We start from the raw sequence: 13057 nt of genomic DNA, 5'->3' as shown, positions 1-13057 counted from the left end.
ACAGATATTTTTTTGGCTGTTTTATATGTCTTGGATTCTGTTATTTCCACTCCAACTCATCGGATGGAGCAGCTTTTACCCACTAAAGTTCATGATACTTTATTTTTGTTAGTGTCCAAGGTGCCACAGGACAACTTGTTTTTAAAGTTATAGACTAATACAGCTACCCCTCTGAGACTTTGTTTTAGGGAACAGTCTCTCAAGGGAAGGGCTAGAGCCCCCAAGACTTGGGATTTTTAAAAGAAGACTGGGCAAATCCTGCTATAAGAAGCAGCACTGTATTGTCAGGGAGATGAATGGATTGTACAGGGCTTTTTCTCTTCTAACTTCTATTATTTGATAGCACTAGTCCGGGAGTACTAATTCTAGTACTAAAGACTTGGTGCCTTGGATCCCATTGCACTGGGATCGTGATTTAATATCCTGATATGCAATTCTGATCCTGCTGTTAGTACAGCTGCTTGCATATGCCCTTGTGTTTAGCTGAATTCTTGCACTCAGTCCCTGACTGTTCCCACTACAATATGAGTATGCATTCTAACACTACTGTCCTACTGTGTGGATTCCCATTTATTGTGAATTGCTGTTACTCACACCTTGATATAATTATATCATTGTGCCGGTAGTGCTAGTGCCGTGGTCTAATGTGGACACTATGCCAGGAATATGATTTCTGAAAATAATGCCCTAATATAAGGGTTACGCAGAGTTGTTAATGTGTTGTTGTAGGCCAGTTGGTTTCAAGGTATTAGAGAGGCCAGGTGTGTGACGTAACATCTTTTATTGGAGCAACTTCTGCTGCTGATTTATTGGAAAGCTTGTCTCCAATAAAAGATACTACATCACCCACCTTGTCTCTCTCATGTGAACCTTGTCATTATGGCCCTCTTCGGTGCATCCTGATAAACTAAGAGCATGAATCTCGGCCACTAGAAGAGTAGGGTAAATCTGGATGTGAATCCCCTGCCGTTTAGATCTTATTCCACTCTGAAACTGGGTATATCCTGATGACAATCCATGAAGGCAGCAGAGTTTGGGAAGAGGGTGAACATCACATCCAGTGCTTCGCAATGCACAGTCAACCTGTGGAGCTCTTGGCCAGAGGATGTTGTGAAGGAGAATAGGCCCATCGAGGATCATTTGCCAGGATGGGCAGGGATGGTGTTGCTAAGCCTCTGTTTGCCAGAAACTGGGAATGGATGACAGGGGATGGATCACTTGATTACTTTTTCTGTTCATTCCCTCTGAAGCACCTCGCACTGGCCACTATTGGAAGTCAGGATCCTAGGCTAGCTAGACCTTTGGTCTGACCCAGTATGGCACTTTTTATGCTCCAAAATACAAAGTAGTCTGATTAGGGAATGCAGATTCATAAGCCAGTGAACACTTGAATTACATGCATAAAATTGAGCAACACAGAGCTGATGATCCTATTAAGTTGCAACCACCACCTCAGCAGTCACAGAAGTGACTTCACAAATCCATGACTTTTGTGACAAACTCGCCTTCTTAATCAGGATGCCCATTCAGAGTGCATTAAGATTCACACTCAAAGGTATGAATATAAGACTTCACATTCATAGTGCAATAGGTTCTACATAGTAGTTTCCATATTGTAGCCTGATCTAAGGTTATGTTTAAATTTCTAATTGCCCACCTTTAGGGTTAACAGCTTCTTTGTCCCAGGATCAGGCCCAGTATTCAATTATTCTGTGATTGGGAACCCTGAAGTGCACAGTTGCAACACTCACGCTATAGAAACGTTTGTATATTTACAAATATAGTTTATTAATACGGTTAGCACAGTCACAAACACCCCAAAATAATGAGATAGGGAATGTACATCCGTATTCCATACTATATACCTACATCATTCCTTCTAGAACAACCTCAGGTGTTAGCCCATCATCTTTCTCATTATCTTCACCTTCCTCATCACCAGGGGCCATCCTTCTGGCCCTTCCAAGGACCTACATCTCCCTCTTGCCCCTAGGCTGGGGACCCACTTTTATACTATGTGACGCTGACAATAACACGTTTGATGCATATTCAACAGGGCTAGGTCTACACTTGCAGCTTCTTGTGCCAGAAATATGTAAATGAGGCTAAGCGTGGACTATTGTTGATCCTCATTTGCATACCTAATGAGCCGCCATTTTTGCAGAAGAGGCTCTTGCGCTAAAAGGAGCTGTCTACACGGTCCCTTCTTGTGCAACAACAACCCCCTTGCGCAATGCCGTTCTTCCTGAAAAGTAATCAGCGTGACGGCATTGTGCAAGAGGGGTTTTGTTGCGCAAGAAGGGGCAGTGTAGACAGTTCCTTCTGGTGCAAGAGCCTCTTTTGCAAAAATGGCGGCTCATTAGGTATACAAATGAGGCTTGGCGATATTTCACGCTTAGCCTTATTTGCATATTTCTGGCACAAGAAGCTGCATGTGTAGACATAACCCAGGGGATGTTTCTAATGTTGAAGTGTTCTTTTCCTATTGGTCAATGTATCATGGCTCTCAACTTATTATCATATACGTCAATTCGTTGCCATGGGCCTTTGTGGTTATCTATCACATTCTGTGTCCTGATTACTCAACTTAGCCCGAACCAATTATTTTGGGACTTTTATATAATGATGCATCTGCTGGGTCTGAGGGTATTTTTCCTACCATCCTGTGGGGTGAAAGGTCCCAGACCTAAATTCCCCTTTTCAGTCCCGGGAAACCATAAATAAGCTATGACCGCTATCTGGGTGAGACCATGTCCCCTCAACGATAGAAATCTGCTAACCTCAGCTTCTGCTGATCTTGCAAACAGCCTGTTACAGCATGGACAAAAGATAAACTATAACCCCATATTACTTAACCTGGACTGTGAGCTTCTTTCATTCAAGTGCAACCCTGCCCTCTAATTGGCTGTAATGCAGACATGGCACTCATTGGAAAGTGCATTCAGAGGCTGAACTGTTTTGTTATACCCTACAGCAGGAACCACTGCACTGCAGAGGATCCCGATTCACCAGACAGCCCTTGGGTTGGGCTATATTGCACCCACGCTGCTCCTACGTATCTGGACTGCCACATAGCCCAGTCAGTGTATGGCACCAACAGGCTTGTGGTTGACTGTGTTGGGGAAGGCAAGCAGCATATGCACACAGTTAAGTACGAGCAGCAGGACCACTAATTTGAGGCTCTTGCTAGACTAATATATACAGGAATGGCCTGAGGCCAGCTGCGGCAGCTGGCACCCCAGGCAGAAGGCGCGATCGGCGCCCCCGCCTGCACGGTTGTCAATGGCCGTGACGTAATCACGGGACGCCCTGGCACCCCATGACGTCATCGTCAGGCACCCGGGCCGGCGGCGCCCTAGGCAACTGTCTAGTCTGCCGAGGCTCACGGGCCACCCCTGCATATCATAGAATCATAGAATAATAGGACTGGAAGGGACCTCGAGAGGTCATCGAGTCCAGCCCCCCGCCCTCAAGGCAGGATCAAGCTCCGTCTACACCATCCCTGACAGATGTCTATCTAACCTGTTCTTAAGTATCTCCAGAGAGGGAGATTCCACCACCTCCCTTGGCAATTTATTCCAATATTTGACCACCCTGACAGTTAGGAATTTTTTCCTAATGTCCAATCTAAACCTCCCCTGCTGCACTTTAAGCCCATTACTCCTTGTCCTGTCCTCAGAAACCAAGAGGAACAAATTTTCGCCTTCCTCCTTGTGACACCCTTTTAGATATTTGAAAACCGCTATCATGTCCCCCCTTAATCTTCTTTTTTCCAAACTAAACAAGCCCAGTTCATGAAGCCTGGCTTCATAGGTCATGTTCTCTAAACCTTTAATCATTCTTGTCGCTCTTCTCTGTACCCTTTCCAATTTCTCCACATCTTTCTTGAAATGTGGCGCCCAGAACTGGACACAGTACTCCAGCTGAGGCCTAACTAGTGCAGAGTAGAGCGGCAGAATGACTTCACGAGTTTTGCTTACAACACACCTGTTGATACAACCTAGAATCATATTTGCTTTTTTTGCCACAGCATCACACTGTTGGCTCATATTCAACTTGTGGTCCACTATGACCCCTAGATCCCTTTCCGCCATGCTCCTTCCTAGACAGTCGCTTCCCATCTTGTATGTATGGAACTGATTGTTCCTTCCTAAGTGGAGCACTTTGCATTTCTCTTTATTAAACCTCATCCTGTTTACCTCTGACCATTTCTCTAACATGCTAAGGTCATTTTGAATTATGTCCCTATCCTCCAAAGAAGTTGCAACCCCACCCAGTTTGGTATCATCTGCAAACTTAATAAGCGTACTCTCTATCCCAATATCTACATCATTGATGAAGATATTGAACAGTACGGGTCCCAAAACAGACCCTTGAGGAACTCCACTTGTTATCCCTTTCCAGCAGGATTTAGAACCATTAACTACAACTCTCTGACTACGGTTATCCAGCCAATTATGCACCCACCCTATCGTGGCCCTATCGAAGTTATATTTGCCTAGTTTATCAATAAGAATATCATGCGAGACCGTATCAAATGCCTTACTAAAGTCTAGGTATATGACATCCACCGCTTCTCCCTTATCCACAAGGCTCGTTATCTTATCAAAGATATATACAAACATGCCCTGGCCCCAGCTAAGAAAGGGCATGGACCTATACACAGGTGGGTCAATGGCAAAGCCCCTTCCCAAGGAGTTGAGTGCTGCTGTGCTAGTATTCAGTGGGCCTTCACAAACTGCAATGGGCAGACATAAGGCCTAGTGTATTACACTTGAAGTCAGACATCAGTGAAGCTAAAACAAAGAGCCTGCGGGAATGCTGAGAACAGCTTTGCAACACCTGCCTCCCACTCAGGACCAGACGGAGGCATGGGTGAGCTGGGCAGCTGCCCAGGGTGCTAACTGATGGGGGGCGCCTGATGGCAGCTGTAAGGGGCGCGTGGCATCCCTTATAGCTGCCATCAGGCGCCGCACGCCCGGCTCGCACAGTGCCGGCCCACCCGCATCCCCGCCGCACCGGCCAGCAACACCCTTCTCCCCACGGCCGCGGGGCTCTACACGGCCCGGCACGCGCCAGCAGCAACAGCCGGGCCGGACTGGGCTGCGCTTGCACTGTGCGCCCAGGGGGCGGGCCCCGGGCTGTGCACCAGTGGCTGTAGCCAGGCCACGCATGCGCCGTGCGCCTGGGGGTGGCGCCACGCACCTGTGCCTGGGGCGCCAGAATACCTCGGGCTGGTCCTGCTCCCACTCCCTTGAGTGTAGCCCTCTGGGAAGGTAGATATGCCACCCCCGAGTTGCTCCAGTCTGAGGCACTGGGCAGGCAGGGCACACTGTGCTGCAGACCAGCCTTTAGCTGATTTCTTGTATTACAACTCTTAACTATTATCTAATTAATCTAAATTAACACAACCATATTACTAGCATGGAAGGCAAGTAACTTGATAGACTACAATATTTGGGACCAGCATTTGTTCTCATTTATACTAGTATACATTTGGAGGTGCTTGAAATTTAAGTCACTCCAGATTTACAGTGGTGTAGCTGAGATCAGCATCTGGCCTCAGGGTTACATAGCAGCACACTAGTAGCAAGATTTACATTCCCAGCCTCTTAGTTCAGTGACACTTATACACTAATGCAATAATATTAGGATATGCGCTCTTGCACCAGGACTCTTGCATACTAGTAGTGCAAAGGTGCACAAAGTGGGCTAGATTCTGATGTAAGTTACACCAGTGCAAATCCAGGAAAACTCTGCAAGGGAGTTTACCTCCGGCATACATCTGGTCCATTGGAATCACTCTCTATTTACACCATTTTACATGAACTCAGAATCTGGCATGGCGAGTGTAATTTGAGGCACACACCCACCCATTAGTGTTTGGTTTCAAACAGCTTTGAGCTTCTGTTCCTGTTCAGAGAGAAAATATTTATCTGGGCACTTTTAGAGAAAGAGGTAAACATCTGAAGGCAGAATATATATTAAAAATAACTGAAGGTTTTGGCTGTCTTAATTTATGACCAAGTAATCCAACGTTTCCCATCACCACGCTCAGTGTGAATTAGGGAGAACAGAGGTATGGCTGGAAATAAATAGTAGCTCACTATTTTTGGTAGAAAGTAAGGAAATAAAGTCCTCAGGACTTTATAACTAGAACATAATGGCTGTTAGGGCAAATAACAATTAGGGGGAAACACAGCCTCCAATTTGCACTGACTACAGTGAGTTGCTAAGTGCCAATTTCTCTCACCTAGAGCTAAATGTGTTTTATGAGATGGAATGTGTGTTTGCAGAACGTTAACTGTTGAGCATCCAGTCTCCAGAGAACAGGGCTGAGAGCAGTTAGTTCACTAATACACACTGGGACTGGCTCGAAGGGTTTGCTTTCAGAGAGCTATCAACTTGTACTAGCGATGTAAAATCCCATTTAATCAGTTAACCCGTTAAACCTTAGGCTGTCTTAATTTAGGTTTAACGGGTTAACTGATTAAGCAGAATTGGGAGGGACAGCTCCAACCCAGTTGGAGTGCCCCCCACTTACAGGGTTGTCACCGGCCCCCCTGGCCAACATTGCACAGGGCTGCCACTGGCCTTCTCAGTCTAGGCTGCCACCTCCCCTAGTCCTGGTTACCGGTTCACATCCATAATTTGTACTGGACCACTAAGAATGCTTCCTAACTACTGCGCTGTCTACCCTGATCTGGGGAGGTCCAGGTGCAAATGGCTATTAAAATCTATGGGCCAAAAGTTCCACCACTAACGTGTAATGTGTCTGGTGATGTATTGCATAGCACCCCGTGGTGGGAAAGGTGTTTCAAGTCTGTGGAGGTTGCAGTACATACAGCCACCACTAGGGGAGTACTTGAGGGCAAAGGGAGAAAGTACAGAGCTGGGAATATACATACAGGCTGCAGTAAGACTACCTGTAGCGGTATAATAGAGGACTAGGTGCACATGCTGCTTGTAGTTGACAGCCATTGCAGTCAATGCAGCACATGGGCTATACAGCAGAGGGAGGAGAAGGGAATGGACGTTTGTAGGAGGTTAATTAAGAGGATATTGCTCCTTACTGCTACAGTCCTTCCTCACTACCTCTCCTTTTTCAGATCTAACAAGAAGTAGGGGAGGTTTCTGATCCCGGTGGTAGTGGCAGGTACAAGAGAGAAGAGTTCTGAGTCTGGACAGTTGTGTGTGTTTGTATGTGCATAGAGAGGAGTGGGATGTTCTGGGCCTAGGTAGTGTTGGACGGCAGAGAGTTTGAAACTAAGGGACTAGTTCTGAGCTGTGAAGAGGTTGATGTGAAGGGGGTTTTCTCAGCCAGAGAGGGAGAGGAGTATATGAGCGGGGAGGTTCTGAGTTGGTGGGGGTTGGAGAGAGCTGAGGAAGTTTTTTTTTAATTGGGAAGGGAGCAGTTGGGATTGGTAAGACTGATGCAAGAAAGCAGAGTTGGTGAATGAAGATGTGGATGACTTGATGAAGCATGTGGATGGGGAAACAACAAAAAAGATGGCAGAGGCTGTGATACTATGCCCCCATTTTGTATGGAAATATGTTTTAGAATATATGCATAACACAATTATGCTTTATGCAAACCAGTAAAAGTAATATCATTCAACAGCCTGTAATCCCCTGAATGTCTATATTCTATTTCTGTCCTTGTATCATTCTTGTAAGTGTGAACTTAGAAATATTAAGTGGAAACTTGCTTTATTAAATTATAGGTCTTCTAGTGAAAGCCAATAGTGGTACTTAAGAAACTTAAAGGCCTAGTGCTCAAGAAATGATCAGTAAATGGTTTTGTTTTTTCTGTAAGCCCAAACAGTGGTCGGTCCTACAGAGACACGATTATGCCACCTGGTGCTGAAATGCATCTTGAATTTGGTATTTTTCAATGGGGCTAGGGAGAACTGAACAAAAGATTCCTGCCTCAGGGACATTCTATTTAAGGGTGGAGAAGCAATCAAGGATTGTCTACAGCTGTGTTTTGAAACTGCCTCTTCACTCTAACAGGAAACACAAGAACACCTGTGGAAAAAAGATAACAGTAAAGAGAATGCTCAGGAGCATTGCTGGGCCCAGGTCAGAGGAAAAGATCATTTTTGACTTGAATAATTTTACCTGAAATAAGGCCTAAGGTGAGGAACTATGTTTTGTAACAAATTGTCTTAGAGAATTGGCATGTTTTGTTTATTTTTGTTCAGTAACTTACTTTGATTTGTCTGTTTTCACTTGCATCCTTTTTTAGATATTTTTATTCTATGAGGGACTGTTACTCCAACTCTGTGCCTTTGCAGGGGGAGACCAGAGCATCAGGACAGAGTGGTGGGGTAGGCAGGCTGGCTCAATGTTATGATCAGCACATGAGGTGACAGTCTCAAGAGGGTGCCTGTGATCCAACCTGTTATGGGGTAATAGAGGGGTACACGTGTGTTTTCCACTCTGTCCCTTAGTGTAATGTGTCCTAATTTTTCATTCTGAAAGGGGAAAGGAAAGAGGATGCCTCTTTCTCTCCACAGACTTCCCTTATCCCCCACTAAAACTCTTTGCTGTGATACCCTGACCTTATCAGGGGTGACTAGTGAGGGGTGACATGGGGGGCCACCAGACATGTGAAAGTCCCACAGCCCAGGGAAGGTCCAGGACAATCCCCCTCTGCCCAGACACCAGCTCTCCCCACCCTCTGCCCTCTTCCATCCTCTTTCCTGCCCTTGCTCCACTCCCATTCTGCCCCTTTGCCCAACCTATTCGTTCAAGTGACATGGCCCAGAGGACTAGCAGGGCCAGGGGTACTGTGCCAGCAGCAGGGGTTGAGCCCCCCACATTCATTGGTAGTGGAGGTGCCGCATTCACTGGCAGTTCACTCCTTTCCCTTGGCTGCATTGCTCCGCTGGTAAGTGCAGGGTTGGTTCCTTCTCTCTCCCAAGAGACACACCAGGAAAGCAGAGTGAGCTGGGGTTGCATTGCTCCACTCCCTGTGCCACTGCTAGTACATGTGGGGGGCCAGATCCCTACTGCAGGCATCAGGCCCTCTTGCTAGCTTCTAGGCTGCCCAGAAACTCTGGCCCCACCAGCTGTTGGCCAACCCCTTACCCCTCCCATTTGTGGCACTGGGGATCATGTGCCTCCTCCTGCCCCCTGCTGCGTTGTCCCTGCATGACCTCCTTTTTTTGTACTTTAGAACATGATCCACCTTCAGGGGAGTTGGAGAGGGACGTGCACTTACCACCTGGAGCCTCACCACTACTTTGGGCACCTACCACAAGTGAGGAGATTTCCACTTTTATAACAGTCACAGAAGATAATGTCCAAACTTATTTAAAAAAAAAATCTGGGAAACTCCTGCTTCCTTTAAAAAAACCCTTCACCAGTCAAAACTGAAACTGCGGAGAGTGAACTTTGTCCCATGACCAGAAACTGGGATGTGAGTGATATTGAGAGGGGACTGTGTTGCAACAGATCAATGCTTTGGATTAGGGAAACTGGTGCGTCATACCATTTGTAGTGGATGATTTAATCCTTACAGCACACAGGAAGAAAATAACTCTTATTCAGTTCTTCTGCTCAGTTCCTCTCTCTCGATGGCCATGAAAGGCCTGTTTTCTTCACACCACTCTTTCCTTTTCTTCAAGAGAAATTACCCTTAAACCTCATTTTATAGAGAGTAAGGGTTTTCTTTTGAAATAACTGCGTCTAGACATCTTTTTTCGAAATAGGATATTTAAAAATAGCGCCGAGACGCGATTATGCGAATGAAGCACGGGAAATTCAAATCCGTGCTTCATTTGCAATTTCGCTCAGCTGCATTTGCATTCCTCTCTCAAAAGAGGAATGCAGTGTAGACATACCCTGAGGCCTCAGGCTACGACTAGACTGCAGTTTTTGGTCAAAAATTCACGGAGCGTCGACATCTCCAGCGTGTTTTTTGCCTAAGTAAATCGTCATAACAGAGAGGTTTTTGTGGTGTAGGTATTCCTCTTTCTACGAGGAATAACTCCTTTTTGTTCAAGAGCTCTTGCGCAAAAAGGAGTGTGTGGATGAGGAACTGCCTCTCTTTGTGCAAAAAGCCCCTATGGAAAAAAGCACAGGTGCTGTGGTGGCCATTCAGTGAATAGCTATCAGATTTCTTTCAAGAGAGCGTCCATGCAGTGTGGATGCGCTCTTGTGCAAAAGCGCATATCTTTTTTGATGCGCTTTTGCAGTGTGGATGTTCTCTTGCACAAGAAGTTTTTGCAGAAGATCTCTTCCGCAAAAAGCTTCTTGCCCAAGAAGTCTGTAGTCTAGACATAGCCTCGCTCTGCTCACTCCATCCCCCTTCCTCTCCCGTCCTCACTCACTTTCACCCGGCTGGGGTAGAGATGTGGGGTGCAGGCTCTGGTCTTGGGACAAAGGGTTCAGAGTGTGGGAGGGGCTCCAGGTTTATGCCAGGGTGAGGGATTGGGGTTCAGGAGGGGTTTCAGAGTGCAAGCTCTGGGAAGGAGTCTGGGTGCAGGGGGACTCGTGTCATGACATGGTTCCTTTCCCACTCTGGCATGATAAATGCAGAAGTAGGGGCTCACAAAAGTACCCCAAAACCTTATCTTTCCAGGCTTTGGTAAAAACTTCCCCCCCAAAATCTTAACCTAGATTTTGGGGATAAAAACTCTGCTGCCACCACCCAAGTAATAATAAAGAAACCAGGGAGAGACTACTTGGGAAATCTCACCCCCTAATGTAAAACCAGGACACACAAATTAACCAATATCAGGTTAATAAAAGAAAAGAGAAAGCACTTTTATCATCACCACAATATTCCTGTTGCAAGCATCATGACTAGATGGAAAAGTCACAAAGTAATACTCATGGTGGAGGAACTCCACCATGGGCCTAGAACTTAGTTACAAAAGAGAGCAAAGCCCATTTTAAATGCACAGACATCAGATCCCATTTCCCAAACCATAAAACAATAAAACCTAACAGATTTATCTAAACTTTACCCTACTTACAGAAGAGCCTATTCTTGGAGGGAGACTTCTGTCTGTCTCCCTCAGTAGCTGGAGAGAAACTGCCCTAGAGACAAAGGAGGGAAAAACCAAAAATTCCTGTGTCCCAGTTTGAAATTCCTACCTACATTTCTATTGGCCAACTCTACCTGGGTTAGGTATTTTAACCCCTTAGTCCCCAGGCTGCTGGCTAACCCTCATGATCATGACACAAATACAGCAATGACTCCATGGCATCATATGCTGCCCCTTATCTACAGGCACTGAGCCCACAGCTTCTACTGACCACGGAGTGGGGGAAGGAGGGACACCCTGATATCAGCACTCTCCTTCTCCCTCCCACACGCTGCACAGCAAGCAGGAGGCTCCCGGGGGGCAGCTCCAAGGCAGAGGGCAAGAGCAGCATGACAGTGGGTGTAGGGGCAACTGAAGTGCTAGCGCTTGATAGCTTCCTGGCCAAACCAGTCAGGATCACTTGTCGGAGGCTCCAAAATTTACTGGTAGATCCCAAAATACTGGCTGGTGACCACTGCTGAAGATTCATACTTCGTAAATAATCTGTATATCCAAAGCTAAAAAATGTGAGATCAAGACCTTATAATCGAGAGCAAGCAACACACTCCCAAAGTACCTGTAGCTGATGTTGAGCCCAGAGGAGTATTTTTGTGGCCTTCTTGAGCAGTTTCTCTGTCAATTTTGTGTCTGTTCGATAGGGTGCCCCCTCTCCATACTCACCAAACCCAACATCAGGCCCATACCTATTCAGAGCTACCTTTTAATGTTTTACTTGTATCTTTCTTTACACTTCCTCTTATTGGGACTGATGCTTTGTTTTTAATTCCCATCTATGCTCATCTTCCTCTCTAGGTTGGAGACTGGTAGCAGAAGGCAGGTTAAGTGAAAAGGCCAGGCTGTGAGGAACTGTGAGAGTTTCCAATAACAAAGGATGAGAGAGAAGACAGGATTTACAGAATCATTGACATTGGAGCTGGAAAAAGGTATGTCCAGTTCCCTGCCAAAGCAGGACTCATTCCAGATTAGATGACAAGATAAATTCTGAGGGAGTTGTGTGATTATAGAGCCATTGGCCATTATCTTTGAAAATTCCTGGTGATCAGAGGAGGTCCCAGATAATTGGGGAAATGCAAGTAGAGTGCTCATCTTTAAAAAGGGGAAGGAGGAGAATCCAAGGAACTACTGACCAGTCAACAACATCTCAGTCTGTGAAAAAATCATGAAACCGGTCCTCAGGGAATCCATTTTAAAACACTTTGAGGAGAGGAAGTTGATCAGGAACAGTCAACATGGATTCACCAAGAGCAAGTCGTACCTGCCTTCTATGATGAGAGAACTTGCCCTGCAGATAGGGGTAAAGCGGTGGACATAATCAGTGGTCTCTCTAAATTTTTCCATCCATGAGCAGAGTGAGTTTTGTCTTGTGCACCAATATTGAGGTCATGTGTGCTTGTTAGGGGGTGTGCCACCATGGCACCCACCAGTTACTAACAAATATCATGTTCATATATTACATGTTATGGAAGAAAGAATATGAAAACAGCCGTTTCCCAGTCACAAAGAATAAAAAGAGCTGTCAAATCAGCACTTTCACCCAAGCATCCTTATTACTATGGGTGACCCTGAGTGCCAATGTGCTGCGTCATGCCATCAGTTACAGATAAGGTAAAAAAAAATCACACTCTTCCCCCCCCCCCCCCCACACACACATACCTGCAAAGTTTGAACAATAAGCTGTTTTTCCTTAAAGACCCGTGCTGCGCTGCTACACAACACCAATAATAAATGGTGGTAGGCAACGTTCCTTCTAACTTTTTCCATCCATGTACAGAGTACTGAGGTATGTGCAGATGTGCACCACCAGTAGAAACACAAGCTGCTGGCTCTGGGTGCTGTGCTCATTAGCTGGGTGGCATTTAACTCTCTCCCGGGTGACTGCCCAAACTCTCAGCTCACTGAGGTAACACTGAGGAAGAGTTATGTTATACGTTAGCTGCATCTGTGCTTACTCCTAAGTGTAGATTGCAAATTGGGATTTGCACTGGGAGAGCTAATCAGGG

The 13057-nt window shown here is 46.0% G+C and overlaps 1 long non-coding RNA gene across 2 annotated transcripts in view; it reads left to right on the top strand.

The window, feature by feature from the left end:
- LOC142831292 (uncharacterized) overlaps positions 1-13057 on the top strand; it is a 128774-nt gene that overhangs the window by 1376 nt on the left and 114341 nt on the right. For both annotated transcript variants that reach the window (XR_012907017.1, XR_012907012.1), the window contains exons 2-3: positions 8014-8138; positions 11850-11980. This is a non-coding gene — a long non-coding RNA (uncharacterized LOC142831292). The remainder of the gene's footprint in view (positions 1-8013; positions 8139-11849; positions 11981-13057) is intronic.

This window comes from Pelodiscus sinensis, chromosome 1, assembly GCF_049634645.1.
Source record: "Pelodiscus sinensis isolate JC-2024 chromosome 1, ASM4963464v1, whole genome shotgun sequence".
Lineage (NCBI taxonomy): Eukaryota > Metazoa > Chordata > Testudines > Trionychidae > Pelodiscus > Pelodiscus sinensis.
The sequence above is the reverse complement of the archived record's forward strand: the minus strand, read 5'-3'. Positions and strand labels throughout refer to the sequence as shown.